Raw genomic sequence first — 14105 nt, 5'->3', positions numbered from 1 at the left:
AAAAGACATCGTCCTACAATCATGCAAAAGAGGTCGCTACCTCTATCGTTTTATTGAACGATATTTTCAGAAATGATTTTGAAATTTTCTATCTATCACTGATGAGGAAATTTATGAACGAAATTATATTTTCAAGAAAGTTTAATTAGTTTTAAATTTTTCAAAAAATGAAAAAAATGCAACCAGGCTGGCCATTGTTTGCATTTTCTCATTAAAACAAATTCGGTCATAAACGGAATTTATTGAATGGCTATCACCTCTGATTAGTTTTTGAACCATGTACACATCCATTCTGTTTTAAACGTTACTTGCACCCTGATAAGATACGTAATTCCCTGCCGAACGAGTCGCAATTGAAAATAGTTTACGCGCTCCATTATGTTGGGAGACATTACAAAGAATTGATGAGGTAAAAGAAAATAATGAATGTGGTGCCTAACCTCCAGCACCAGAGACATTGCACAAAGCCACGTTTACGTTTACAAAACCACAGAGAAACTATCCAATCAATCTGTCTCATCACATTCTTCTACCTCCTGACCTTGTAATGAATGTTTCGTCTCTCTTTTTCCGGATCTCGACACGTTATAAGAAGTAGTTTGTGCAACATTTAGCCCCGTTATGTCCCGAACAAAACGCGTGAAAGTTTTTCTTTCTTCTTTATAGTGTACATTTTTTATAGTCTCCGTGTCCTAATTTCTCTTGTAAAGTGAAAGTTTGTCTAACACGCGATCTAAATCGCAAACACGCATATAGGTCAGCCACAACCGAGAGGAAAAAAAAGGGAAAGCACCACGTTTTGTAATAAGGAAGGCGGAAATGCCAGTGGCATACACAACATGAGTAAAAAGAAGATACGTTCGGAAAACTTTATGGTATATTGTCTTCTTTTTTTAACGGACTGGGAAACTTTCATCTTCAATATGAGAGAATTTTTTGCTGTTGAAAACGTTTCTCTCTGAAATTCTTTCCGAAAGAATTCTCCTTCACTGTTGAGGGAAAAGCAACCACAATGACGGCAATACACAGTGGTGTCTCTACAGGGCCGGCCCCAAAAATTCTGTCGCATGAGGCGAATAATATTTTGCCGCCCTTAAGATACGACCATCTGAAAAGAGTTTTCTTTCTTCACCTCTATTACCTTGATACAGTGGTTCCCGAAGTGTTAGTCACAACCCCCCTTGGGAAAAAGGTGATAACGTTGGATTTAAGATGTCGCGAGAGAATTTCCTAAATAAAAACGTCCTGATGAGACGTTTACTCATCACATCTGTCACAAACCTATCACATCTCTAAGGGGGGGGGGCATAGTGGACGCAACTGTTTATCTTTTTTCTATGGGTTTTGGAAAAATGCCTACCCTTCAAAGGATTAATTGAGGTATTTAGCTCACACATATATATCATATAACGCATTAAAATTCTGCATAAAATTTACTACAAAATAATTTGAAAAAAAAATCTTATCCAATCAAGTATCACAAATGTGCTTTTGCTCACTTTTATGAGAAAACATGAAAATTAATAAATTAATTTTTATTCTGAATCCAAACACAAAATTTATTCGTTGGAAATCAAATCCAAGAATAGCTCTTCTCATTTCCTAGTTTTTAGAATCGTGACTCTCCGCGTTGTGTCAATACCTTCTAGAGCAGAAGGCTCTAGACGGTATTGGCTGTGTTGCCTACACACGCGTAGCATAAGGATAAGTTTTTCCTACCTTTTGATTTATACGTTGCTGCGAAATTTTCTAGTGAAGTGGCATCCCTCAGGCTCAGTTCATACGTTTCTAACCAGAGGTATAGTACGCAGGAGAAAACCTGGGAGGGGGGGGGATTCGTGCCCTCGCCAAGACGATCAAAAATTGAAAATATTTTTAAATATTGCAATAAAAAAATATCGGAAGAAAATACCTTTGTACTGTATGTTATTTTTATACATTTCTGTTAATTCAAAATGATTTTTGAAGGTCAGTAGCTCAAAATTTCTCAGGAAAAGGTTCCTTGTGCTCCTCAAACCCAATGTGCCCCTCTAAAGGTCGAGATTGCTTAGGCCAATGCTTGTGACCACGATACAGGGTATTGTAATGTTGTAGGTATGGTGCATCTTGGATACCGCAAATTTTACCACCAGTCATTGTATCGCTTTAGCGCCGCATGATCTTGATGGTCCTTGCACCAGTAAAAAACAAACTCCAATCCAATCAGAAGGTCCATGTGCAACCTCGAATTGTTTATGGCACATATCGTAGGAAATCCGTCGGAAAAATATGATATTTGTGTTTGGTGAAGTGCTGTTATGCAACTCTCCAAAAAACCTCCTCGACCGCCCATTCTATGATCAAAAATGCTTGTTTAGGTGTCATATCACCTCTTAAAGTTTGTCCCATTAATTTAGAATCACTCTGTATTACATGTGATAAACATCAATAATGTAGAGCCCCTTCCCCCCACCACCTATCAAATAAAACTTACAATTCTTCGATTGACATTAGCAATCGGATTTTGATTAATGTTCTATATAAAAAAACAATGGCATTAGTTAATATTTTACAAGCAATAATATTAGCTGAATTAAAATCAATCAAATTAAATTAGTTGAATTTAAGTTTGCCTCGAAATTTTAACACTTGCTATTTGCACATGGTAAAACAACGTTAGTAAAAGTTCCAATGTGTTAGGCTTTTTGCGATTGTTATCAAATAGGATACATATATATAAAAGATAAGGACGGCTACACTTTGCGAGTTTTACTAATGTTAATTTACCACATAAAAATAACATCCGTTAAAATTCTGACTCAAATTTGATAATTCAATTTGTACAGTATTATTATTAAAAAAGTATTTACTAATATCATATTATATGCTGTTTTTTCATACAGCACATTCATCAGTTGCTGATTCTAATCAAAGGAATTGTAACAGTTTTATTTGATAGGTGGCGAAGGAGGTTCTACTTCATTGATGTCTTTCTCCCATGTAATGTAATACAAATACAAATACAACACCACAACAGGCAAAATGCCCAACGAGGTGGCTGATAAAAAGATGCCCATAAAAAAATGGTTGTCATAATGTTTCTAGAAGGCATATTTTTGCCGATGAAATTTTATTTTACCCGTTTATTGGTTACGGAAAAAGTGCCTAAGAAAGGCAACATTTTTTTTTTCATGGTGAAATTTACAAAATATGAATGTTTATAGTCTGAGAATGCTCCCGTTTACATTGTTTTGCGCTGCGCAGAAAAATATCCCCTATATTGTATAAGGTTACACATTATTACTGTGAGCAGAGAAACAAGGCTGTGCAGGTGAAACAAAAGGCAATACGCCTCGTTATCGGGGGCGAAAAAAGAGTTAAAAAGCACATTTCATGAAAGAATAAAAAAAATATTTTTTACTGCGAGCGGTGCTCATCATGCACCTTCCCCCCTTCCCTTCCTTCCTGGAGCTAATCCCCTCAAGACTGAGATCTTTGGAGGCTCTATAGTGAATTTATAGTGTAAAAAAAAATGTTTCTCCCGGGCTTTCGTGCTAGAGCCCTGCCAACCTTACCCTTATGGGGGTCATATAGTGCTCACTTAAACCACTGCGGATAAAGAACCATTGAGTGAAAATATCCTTAACAAAAAGAGAAGGAACCTAATTTTTTTCACAAACCAGCTTCTCCAAAGATAGGTGGCACTTTTCAAAAGTACAAGAAAGGAGGTGTGCTGAAATGAATTAAGTATTGAATAGCAAAGAGTGTTGAATAACATTTCGACACTGAAAAGTATTGGATTTACCTGCGCTTATTTATCCACTCGCGCTTTCCCTTCAAAATTATTTCGATATATAAAAATTCGTGAGAGTGGAAACACCGTCATAATAAATCTGTCATAATCAATGCCGCTCTAGGCAGCCTCCTTGTCGCCTCATGCCTGGCGCCGGCAGCCAACGAAAACTAGGTTCTCAAGTTAAACAGAGTCCCTTGAAGTGATAATTTTTATAAATACGCATTCTCTCTCTCTCTCTCTCTCTCTCTAGAGACGACATATCAATAGAAATGAAGAACATAGATTTAGACATATCAATAGAAATGAAGAACATAGATTTAGACATATCAATAGAAATGAAGAACATCGATTTAGACACATCAATAGAAATGAAGAACATAGATTTAGACATATCAATAGAAATGAAGAACATCGATTTAGACATATCAATAGAAATGAAGAACATCGATTTAGACATATCAATAGAAATGAAGAACATCGATTTAGACGTACCAATAGAAATGAAGAACATCGATTTAGACATATCAATAGAAATGAAGAACATCGATTTAGATATATCAATAAAAATGAAGAACATCGATTTAGACATATCAATAGAAATGAAGAACACCCAGTAATTTCACCCCCGATAGTTTTCACTTCATTTAAGGTAGGTTGAAAATCTATTACTTTTTCCCATATGAAACGAGTGACTCTTGTCGTCTTTCCCACTTAACTTAGCGTTGGAAACATTTATAAAAAACTAAATTATACCTCTGATAAAATTCATAACTTTGAAGTGCAATGCTTGGTTTGTCTATCAAACATTTGGGTAAAATTGAAGCAATGTTGTGTAAAAATGTTTCTATCGTTCTGATTTTAGTTCATTGAGCATGGAAGAGATTACCCATATAAATGTTTGGCTGTAGGCATTAGCAGTAACCGTTCTTCACTTCTATTACCTTGATACAAGTGTTGGCCACGACCCCCTTGGGGGGGTAACGTTGATTATTTAAGATGTCGTGAGAAAATTTCCTAAATAAAAAACGTCTTGATGAGAGTAGATATATCGAATCAATATAATAACCTTCTTTGAAGGGGGGTGCTCCCATAGTGGGTGCACCTGTTTATATTTTTCCCTATGGGTTTTGGAAAAATGCCCTCCAAATGATTAATTGAGCTATTTAGCACTCATATACTTTATATCATATAACGCATTAAAATTCTACATAAAATTCATTAAAAATAATTTGAAGGAAAATCTTATTCAGTCAACTATCACAAATGTGCTTTTTTGTGCATTTTTTTATGATAAAACATCAAAATTAATAAATTAATTCCTTTATTCTGAATCCAAAGACAAAATTTATTTATTGAAAATCCAAGAATCGCTCTTCTCTCGTTTCCTAGTTTTTAAAATAGTGATTCCCCGCGTTAAGTTGCTTACATGTTGTTATGTGTTGCGGGAGTAAAGAGATAAGTTTTTCCTGCTTTTTTATTTACACGTTGCTGCGAAAGTTTCCAGCAAAGTAACAACATCCCTGAGTTCATGCGTTTGTGACCAGAGAAGTATTAGGCAGGAGAGAACATGAGGAGAGGAATAACATGTCCCCTCCCCAAAAAGATGAAAAATTGAAAATAATTTCAAATACGTATTCTAATAAATAATTAAAATATCGAGAGGAAATACCTTTTTATATTGTAGTTACCTTTATCCATTTATGTTAGTTTAAAATGCTTTTTGAAGCTTAGTAGCTCAAAATTTGTCTGAAAGAGATTCCTTTTGCTCCCCAAACCCAATGTGCTGCCGTCTAGAGGTCGATCTTGCGTATGACAATGCTAGTGACTAGGGTGCAGGTATTGTAATGTGGTAGGCCCTCTCATGGTGCAACCCAGTAACGCAAATTTTACAGCAAGTCATTATACCGCTTTATCATTGTTTGGCGCAGCATAACCTTGACGGTCCTTGAACAAATAGAAAGCATATTCAATCCGAAGTTGCATATGCACCCTCGAATGGTTGATAGCACATATCGCAGCAAAGCCTTCTTAGAAATATGATATTTGTTTTTGGAGAAGGGCTGTTGGGCACTCTATGAAAAACCCTCTACCGCCTTTTCTATTGCGATTCGACAGCACATTCTATGATTAAAAATGCTTGTCTTAGCACATTTTAAAGTTTGTCCCATAAATTCAGAATCACCCTGTATTACAAGTGAGAAACGTCAATAAACTAAAACCCTTCCGCCACTTATTAAATAAAACTGTTAGAATTCTTCGATTAAAATCAGCGACCGGATTTTGATTAATTTATCGCATGAAAAAGCAATATGGTATGATTTTAGCTAATATTTTACAAGTGGCAATAATATTAACAAAATTATCAAGTTTGCTTCGAAATTTTAACACTTGTTATTTGTGTGTGGTAAATATTAGTAAACTCGTAACATATAATTATTTTTAACTTTCTGTGATTAAAGTGAGAAATAAACTTTGTGAGTTTTACTGATGTTGATTTGCTGTACACAGATAACAACTGTTAAAATTTTGAGACAAACTGGGTGATTTAACTAATATTATTGGTTATAAAATATTGGCTAATATTATATTACATCGCTTTTTTTACGCGGCACATTAATCAAAATCCAGTTGCTAATGTCAATCGAAAATTGAAACAGTTTTATTTGATAGGTGGCGGAAGGGGTTCTACTTCATTGATGTATCTTTCTCTCATGTAAATACAATACTATACTGTATAATTGTTTTTAATGTTTTCCAGAAGGCATATTTTTGCTGATGAAATTTTATTTTTACCCATTTATTGGTTGTGGACAAAATTAACTAAGAAATTCAACGTGAAAAAAGGGTGCCTAAGTTTACAAAATGTGGACGTTTAGCGTATGAAAATGCTTCCGTGTATACAGAAATTTTTTGCTGCGCAGGAAAAAGTCTTTATATTGTATAAGGCAGCATGTTATTTTGCCATTCCGCAGTACAGATATCGAAATTTTGTGAGCAAAGAAACAGGTCTGTGCAGGTGAAATAAAAAGCAACGTGCCCCCTATCTGGAAAAAAATTAATTAAAGGGTACATTTCATGTTAGAATAACATTTCCCCTTTTTACTACAACCACCTCGGTGCTCATCATCCCCCCCCCCCCAGACTGAGATCTTTGGTGGGGCCTCCTCAGTAATAAATTTATAGTGTAAAAAAAACAATGAGGCTTGTCCCGGACTTCTTACTAGAGCTCTACCCTTGCAGGGGTCATAGTACTCACTTAAATCATTGAGGATAGATGCTTGATTTCATATTCAGGAGATATTAACCGACAAATCATATGAACACAATATCATTTAATGATTAACATTATAATTATTTCAATTAAAATCATAATGTCAGAGTTCTTGTGGTGGTTCTTCTCTTCTGGTGATGGTTATAATTAAAGCTCTCGATTCGTGGATACGCCTCTCAACAGGCTAACAGGGTTCCAACGTCGTGAATCCCATCACGGTCCCACATCCCGCAGTAAGGCCCTAGACTGAGATCTACTGGTGGACCTAGGTGAAACTTTTCACGGGCCCCCTTTCTAATTGGAATTCGCAGTGTGAAAAACAAAATTAGAATTACATCTAATGAGAATCATCTCGGGACCCCAGGGCAGGAGCTCTGCCAGACCCACTCCCTTTGTGGGGGCCATGAAGAGACCTCAGTTGAACGGGAGCTTCCACGATAATTTTTGGCACAATGATTTATGAAAATAAATATGTAAATTTTAAGAGGTGTTGCCTAAACCCTCTTTCATTTTGCTCTTCGACTATGATGTTGCTGGAACGGCAGTAGGGACATACTTTTTTTTGATTAACTATACAAAAAATTTATTTTAGTTCTGTTTAACCGCCTCGTTATCATCAAGGATTTCGCCTCAAGGACCAGCCTCATAACTATCAAGGGTTTCGCGAGAAACTCTACCCTGGTATAGAGAACAGGTATAGGTATACAGAAATGGGGAGCCAGGGCACCCGGAGACAAACAGCACCACACTAAAATTAAAATGGTGGATTCTTTTAGTATCATGTTGGCTGAAAGAGGAATTTGTCGGAAGATAAACAAGTGATTCCCAAACTTATGATGTGGGGATTTGACTAAAGAAAGGAAATCCAATTGGAAAAATGTTGATAAAGAGCGAAAACATCCTTAACAAAAAAGAGAAGGAACCTAATTTTTTTTCAGCAACCAGCTTCTCTAGAGATGGGTGACACTTTTTAGAAGTGCAAGGAAGGAGATGTGCTGGGATGAATTTAGCATTGAATAGCAAAGAGTTGAATAGCATTTCAACACTGAAAAGTATTACATTTACCTGCGATTATTTATCCACTCGTGCTTTCCCTTCCAAATTATTTCGAGTGCAAAAAATCTCCGAGAGTGAAAACACCGTCATAATAAATCTGTCATAAAAAATGCCGCTCCTGTAATCATGACGTCCTAGGCGTTCGCCTCATGCCAGGCGTCGGCCCTGGCAACAGGCCTACAACGGTACAAATATTCAAGCGTTATACTTTATTCACAGTTTGAAAAATCGATAGCAGATGGCAGCTCTATACAAGTATTGAACAGAAACTAACTTCATATAAGGTTCACAACATACACGCACATTTTCCAGCATGGTCCAGGACACCAGGTTATACCCATTCATTGAGACAGAGCGGCGGACTATGACCTAATTAGCAAGAGGAGGAGGTTAATTCGAAGTTCAAAGTCACTGGAAAAAGCTCGAATTTTTCAAAATTCGAATTTAATCCATCCCTAATCTTTGTAAAATGACTACATATTGGAACTCACGCATCAGTATTCACATTATGGTAATAAATATCAATTATAAAAATTTGATCATCATTACGAAACTGCTTCCCAATTTTAAAAGTAATTGATAACTGTAAAAAATTTGCAGTTTCCTTGCTCTTAAAATGACGATAAAAAGCTTCGGATTCGGTACACCTTGACCCATAGGTTGAACAACGTAATTCGTATCAAGTGCTAAATATTCGAAATCCACTCCATGTTAAAATGGACATTAAAATATCAAATTAAAAACACTTAAAATTTATAAATTTGCATTTTTTGTATTTTCTTATCTTAATCTATTATTTGATATTCCTCACTCGTCATTCAAGCACTTTTGTTGGATTCATTCAGCACGAATAGACGTTTTATGAAATTAGATCACGGAGTTTTGCCGGTTTTTCCGATCAAAAAATGGTAACTTCTTTGTCGAACTGAGTTGCTAAAAAAAATAAATTCAACGCGAAAAGCAAATTAAATTCTGACATACGTTTTTAGCATGCAAAGGGTGCTGTTTTCTAAGAAAAAAGATTTCGTTTTTTATCAAAAGTCTGTCATAAAACCTGGGTTTATCTTTAGGGCTTTTTTCACATTTCTTTACACGTTGCTCAGCAGACAGAATGTTAGCATGGCAGTTCGAACCATATGTCAAGATCGAAAAAAACTAGCATTCATAGCGCGCGGAAATTACGTCAGAATTTTCAAACTACTACTTATTATTTGTCTTCAAGGATTTGTTGTATAACAACTTGGTCGAGAGAAACAAAATCTCTGACTGCATAAGGCATTTTTCCAAGCTAAATATTTGCTCATACAAAAACCATTATTTTTGTCCCTCTAACTTCGAACTGTCCGAAATATTCGAAAAAAAAAATTGGAATTAAGCAAGAAATTTTAACATTAAATAAAAACTCAAGGGGTTTCATAAAAGTTCGAATTATCCAAAATTCAAATTAATTAAGTTCCTCTGTGTAAGAAAACTAGCAGGACATCACGTGTGTAGTGCTGTGCGTACTATGTCTTCAAAAGCTGATGTCATCTCTTATTCAAACTGGGAGCGAGAAATGAGTGAATGAATGTCTAAGAAATGTATTTCAATGCAGCGGATCTATTGATATCGTTTTGACGTTGTAATACTATAGAAAACCAGCATTAGTTAAATACCACACAAATACCGTCGCATACATTAGTTAAATACCGTCACAAATGTATTTATCCCAAGCTTTCAAGATGTTAAGCCATCTCGATACCCACACGACTGATTAACGATTTTGATTGGGAAAGAACGGAGAGCAGGTAGTGAAATCCACAATTAGTGGAGATTCATTTACATGCATAATACATTTCATGAATATGATTCGTTCACAAACGTCAAATATGCTTTAAGCCCGTGCATCCTCAGCTTGAGCTTCATCTTTTTCCTAAGGCTCCTACCTGGCTAGTAATCACTTGCCTACTAATTTACGTTTTTATTATACCAGATCTCTTCACCACAAGGGCCCCCACTCCCCCACATGCCCTTTAATCCCTGGAGTTGTGCCAGGGTGAGCACATGCGTTAAGACGATACTGCTTGCTTGTTTTCAATTTTTCCCAGATTTTTTTAAATTTCCTCACACTTTTATAACTGGTTCATACATGGCCCCCACAAGGGTAAGGCTGACAGAGCTAAAGACGGGGAGCCCGAGATGATTTTAATCATTTTTTTTTTTTTATCTTCTGTTGCTATAAATTCATTATGGGGGGGGGGTCCTTTAAAGTGTGGCCTAAGCCCACCAAAATCCTAGCCTAGGGACGATGTTCCAGGATGTGTGTGCGGGGGGAGGGGCTCCGTGCTCTTTCCAAAATTTTCACGCCCTCCTTCGCAATTTTTCCAATTTCTGCCCTCTTACCTTAATTTCTTAGTCCCTCCCAATTTTTTTTTTTTAAATTTCTGTTCCTCCCGCTTTTTTCCTGAATATGTCTACCCTTACCCAGCGCCATCTTAAGGCATGGGCCCACTCGGGCACGGCCCGGGGGTCTCAAGCCAAGAGGGAAAGAACAACAAATATTTCCCGCCGCAGCCCCTTCTTCATTTGCAAGATAACCAAAAAATAGATATTGTGCAAACAGCTGGACGTCAATTAAATCTTATTTATCCAGATCCGATCCAGAACACCGATCTCCAATCTCGTGGCATTCCACTGCACACAAGAGATAAGACTATCACACACATGGAGATAACAAGAATCATTAACAAGTTAAACAATAGAAAGGCACCAGGTATGGATGGAATTTGTAATAGAACTATCAAAAAACTTCATTGTACGTTCCCTTCTCTATTCTATATCTTGTTCAATAAATGCCTGGACATTGGAACCTTTCCGGAACATTTCAAAAATGGCATGCTATTATTATTCCTGAAACAAGGGAGGAAGCCCGAAGACCTTGACTCTTACAGACCCAGAACATTATTATCGAATGTTGGGAAGATATTTGAACGTATACTCATAAATACAATGGATTATTTCTTAAACAAACAGAATTGGTTCCATCCGCTACAGTTTGGATATAGAAAAGGGAAATCGACAGAAAAAGCAATAGACAACATGATGCAGGAATTGAAACGACAAAAAAGAAAAGAGTAATTTCTCTGCTGTGATCCTTCTCGATATCAAGTCAGCATTCGATAATCTTCGTCATGAGCTCATATATAATAGGCTATCGTCAATTTCAACAATACCTGATAATTTACTTAAAAGCGCTTTAAGTATTTTAGAAAAAAGAAGTATATCTATCATGACAGATAGAGGACCTGCAACAAAGACACAGAAACAGGGATGCTCTCAGGGCTCCTGTAGTGGTCCTTTTTTTTGGAATGTTATTATTAACGACCTTCTCAAACATCAATGGCCAGATGATGTATGTCTACAAGCATATGCTGATGATATCATTCTTATAGTATCAAGCAACACATCAAAATCCATCAATGAAACTGCCACCCGATGTCTAAAAGAAATAGAAGAATGGCTTGAAATTAATCACCTGCAACTTCAAACCAACAAGATTGCATATTTCTGGCCTTATAGAAAGAAAGGACGCCTGAAAATCCAACATGATAACCAACACATCAAAAGAACACGGAACTTTAAATATCTGGGGATCAATTTTGACGAAAAATTTAACTGGATCTACCACATTGACCAACAAGTACTTAAAGCTCATAAAACACTCCAGTCTTTCTATAGGATTAGGGGCAGCAAGTGGGGTATTAACAGGCTATTCAGAAATATCTATATTATCGAACCATCATCATCCCCCAATTATCCTATGGATCGAGTATTTCGTTTGCAAACCCCTCCTGCAGAATGAAATGCAAGATGCCGACAGCTCAAAGGCAATACTTACTTTTTGTAACAGGTGCATATAATACTACGCCAACTAATGTGTTACAACTTTCCACTGGAAATTTACCTTTGGACCTTCAAGTAGAAGTTATATCGAAAAGAAGCCGACTCCTTCTATTAAGACACAATGTCATATGTAACGATTTCAGTCTACTAGCATCTGCATACGAAGAAAAAATAACCTCATGGCCTCATCATCCAGCCGTGGATTTTCGAGATAATCAGCTCATCACTGAAGAAAAAGACATTCCAACTGCCATCAAAATATATACGGATGGCTCAAAAACTTCTAATGGAGTTGCTTCGGCTTTTGTCGTCTTTCGCAACAACGTCATCATACACGAATGGTCACAAAGGCTACAAGACTTCAACTCTGTTTTCCAGGCAGAATTGTATGCTATTCATCAGGCCATTCTCCATATATTGCATAAGAACGAACCTATTCAGATTATATCCGACAGTCTTTCTAGTATTCTCACGCTTAGAAATAATCCCCCCCCCCAACTTGTACGACAAATCAGAGAAAATCTAATTGACAAGCCCAACACTTTCATCTCATGGACCAGGGCCCATGTGGGTGATCAAGGTAATGAATTAGCAGACGCACTTGCTAAAATCATCGGAAAATATGAACTCTGATGTTTTTCCTCCCGGGTCTCATGCCAAACACAAGATACTTTGTGTAGCGAAAGAAACTTGGCAGTCCAGATGGATTGATGGTGAACAACGGGGCAGAAAGGTCTTCCAAATCATAAATAAGAATAAAATCTTCAACCAACCATGGATTAGAGAAAGGACAATCCTATATAGTGAGCATGGCCCTGTTCCGTATTACCTACGGAGATTTAAAATATCTAAAAATAAATTATGTGCTTGTGGGGAAATCGGAACATTTCCTCACTATATTTGGTCGTGTCCAAGCACTGCATCCTACCATCAGCCCCCGATTAATCTAAAACATTTCCACGTCTGAAAACGTCAAGTAATAAAAACTAAAAACTGGGCTGACATCATTAAACTTATCAACTTTCTAGAGGAAAATCTGTCGTTACTGCACAGCAAAAATGAAGAAGATCTCTTTGAATCTGATGAGAGTGGCACCATGGTGACTAGATCGATGGCCAGATCAGCATCGACACCCCAAATCTAATGACTATGCTGAAATTGTAAAAATGTGTTCACATGTTTTTCCTTCTCTCGGACTGTGACGTGCATTGTGCTTACCACAGATGTTTAATTTTTGCATTGTTTTGTGTTTCCCATAGTGATTTAACTGATGTTTATTTTCTATTCCTCATATACATATGTACTTGGACGGACTGTGACGTGCATTGTGCTTACCACAGATGCTTAAGATTTGAATATTTCTTGTGCTTACCATATTTGCATTTTCGTGTTCTTCATATTTGCATTTCTGTTGTTCCCCGTTTTTTTTTTTTCTCTCGGACTGTGACCTGCATTGTGCTTACCACAGATGTTTATTTTTCATTGTTCTGTGTTTTCCAGTGTTATATAACTGATATATAGCATATATAACTGATGTTTTCCCCAACCCTTTTCATACATATGTAGTTGGAGTGTGACGTGCATTGTGCTGCCACAAATGTTTAATTTTCACATTATTTTGTGGTAGCTATATATATTTTAATTCCCCCCCCCCCCCTCCCATGTACTTTGAAAAAGTGTTCTCATGTTTGATCGGGTAGGGTGGATGGATTTGATGGGCTGGGGAAGGTGTTGCTACTTTTCCAACAGATAGCCTTTACGTTAGAGGTTCCGTAAGAAATATTAACGTGGGTATCTGTCTGGTAGTTCAAGTTCAAGCCAAGAGGGGCCTCACAAAAATGAGATCTGGTTGAAATTTTCGAGAAGTTGTTTGGTAAGGCCTCAGAAAAATGACGGACCTGCCTCCCTCCCACTCATGTGAACAATGCAAATTTTTCACAGAACGGGGAGGATTTATTGCCCATATTGCCCTCTCTGTAAACGTCTATGCTTCCTGCCCTTTTTGGCTTCCATCGTCCCCGTTGAAACACGTAGTCAATGTATTTTCATCGATTTCAAGGTCCTGATTTTTCATATCTCAGCACTTGTCCAAGAAAAACTGATCTATACGTACAGTGCTGT

The sequence above is a fragment of the Pholcus phalangioides genome, unplaced genomic scaffold, assembly GCF_987345545.1.
Source record: "Pholcus phalangioides strain wild (caught in Gottingen) unplaced genomic scaffold, Ppha-v1.0 ptg000009l_1, whole genome shotgun sequence".
Classification (NCBI taxonomy): Eukaryota; Metazoa; Arthropoda; class Arachnida; order Araneae; family Pholcidae; genus Pholcus; species Pholcus phalangioides.
Note: the sequence above shows the minus strand (reverse complement) of the source record.